Genomic DNA, 2,328 nt, shown 5'->3' on the forward strand with positions numbered 1-2,328 from the left:
GTTTAATCAGAAAACCGCCAAGGAGGACCTAATCGTCAAAGGAAAATACGGAGTTCCGCTGCGATACCTATGTGGGAAGACTCTAGAAGGGTCTAGAAGCCATGTCACCAAAGCAAAGGGCCACCCCCTGATAGGTGGGGCCGCTCGGCCTGTAGGGGGGCCGCCTAGCCTCCCTGGTCCCACCTATCAGCCAACTTTGTATGTCGGAGATAATGGATTCGAGCTCAAGCCGGCTCTCATCAACATGGTGCAAGCCAATTAGTTTTGTGGAAAGGCAAATAAAGATGCAAGTGCATATCTCCAACACTTCTTGGAGATCTGTAGCACCTTCACCATCGAAGGAGTAACCTCGGATGCCATACTACTTCGCCTTTTTCGCATTCTCACTCTTGGGGAAGGCAAAGCAGTGGTTTTGCGCCAATAAAGATAGGAATACTACATGGGATAACTACTCCACTGCCTTTCTCACAAAATTCTTTCCCATAGGAAAGACTAATGCTCTACATGGGAGAATCTCAAGCTTTCAGCAACAACATGATGAATCTGTCCCTAAGGCATGGGAACGTTTTCAAGATTATATTGTAGAATGTCCTCATAATGGGATGGAGAATTAGCTACTCATGCAGACTTTCTATCTTGGGCTGACCAATAGTTCTCGTGAGACAATGGATGCTGCTACTGGAGGTGCATTCCTGTCACTCACCATACCCGATGCAACAGCTCTTGTGGAGAAGATGGCCTCCAATCAAGGTTGGAATGAAGAACATGCTCAAACCCACAAAAGAGGTGGAGGTATACATCAACTCAAGGAAGTAGACAAGCTATCTGCCAAGATGGACCTGTTGATGAAGAAGCTTGAAGATCGAGCCAATGAGAAGCAAGAACTCATGCACATTTATGATTCTCGCATGACATATTATGTGTGTGGCAACACTGGGCATTCAGGGAATAACTATCCTGAAACCTAGGAGGATGTGAATTTTGTCAACAACAACAATTACTCTCGTCCTCAGCAGAATCAAGGATGGAACCAGCAACAAAGGCCCAACTACCAAGGTAATTATCAAGGTAACTATCAAGGTAATAATTTTAATAATTTCAATCAAACACCCTTGAGAGATTTAATTGCTGGTCAATCCAAAATTATGGAGGGATTATCTAGAAAGGTAGCTTCCAATCATAAAATTTTAGAGAACATAAATAATAGAGATGGATAGCTTTGCTTCTGCTATTAAGAACCAACATAGCTTTAATAAAATGCTAGAATCACCAATAGCACAGCTGGTGGCTCTTGTTCCTCCGTCCGATAAAGGTAAGATTTCATGGCAACCGAAAAATCTAGAAACAACAAATCTTGTCGATATTCACAATGCAGCTTACTACTACACGGAGCCATCGATGGGAAGGTGGATAGATTATACCTTTCTTGAGAAGAAGAGCGACCCAGGGAGACCTATCATCCCCATCGCCATTGGACCTCACATTTTCCAAAAAGTTGTCTTTGACTTCGAAGCAAGCGTCAACATCATGCCTAAGGTAATCTATGATCGAATTAATGGAGGTGCTTTATTATACACAAATATGTGTTTGCTGCTTGCAGATCAGTCACTCTATTACCCCAAGGAAATTCTTGAAGATGCCATTATTCGAGTGGGATAATCATATGTTCCCGTAGACTGTGGTTTTGGAAACAGGTGGAGATGTAAGGGCACCCATTATTTTGGGTTGACCTTTCCTATGCACCGCAAAAGCCATCATCTACATGGACAATGCCAAGATTTGCTTCACAATCAAGGACAGAAAGGAGAAGTTTTTGTTCAAGAATTGTATACACCATTCTTCTGGACATCCATAGACATTATACCTACCCGAAGTGACAACAGTGACCAAGAAGAAGAAGAATAGGAGGAGGAAGAACAAAGCCAGACAGCCACAAGAAGAGACAATCAACATGACCAACACACTCCGATCAGAGTATGACCACCTCCTTGCTTCACCATTACTTGCTAAGAAAGATGATCTAGGCGTACCAACGATCGAGTGTACTATTGGACAAAGAATCTTCCACAAGACCTTCTGTGACATTGGATCAGGAGTCAACATAATGTCCATGGTAACATATGAATATTTATTCGGTAATGAACCTTTGTTCCCTACATACATGCAATTGTAGATGGTAGACCAATCAATCCGATTTCCGAAGGGGATAGCAAAAGATATTATGGTAAGAATACATGATCACTATGCCCCTATCGACTTCATGGTTCTAGACATGGGTAAAGAAGAAGACGATAAACCCATCATCCTTGGAAGACCGTTCCTCAACAC

The 2,328-nt window shown here is 42.7% G+C and overlaps 1 non-coding gene across 1 annotated transcript; it reads right to left on the reverse strand.

Annotated features, from left to right (window-relative positions):
• Positions 1-495: 495 nt before the first annotated feature.
• On the reverse strand, positions 496-604 carry LOC136490350 (small nucleolar RNA R71). The gene has a single exon (XR_010767639.1). It is a non-coding gene; the product is annotated as a small nucleolar RNA R71 (small nucleolar RNA).
• Positions 605-2,328: the final 1,724 nt, after the last annotated feature.

This window comes from Miscanthus floridulus, chromosome 10, assembly GCF_019320115.1.
Source record: "Miscanthus floridulus cultivar M001 chromosome 10, ASM1932011v1, whole genome shotgun sequence".
Lineage (NCBI taxonomy): Eukaryota > Viridiplantae > Streptophyta > Magnoliopsida > Poales > Poaceae > Miscanthus > Miscanthus floridulus.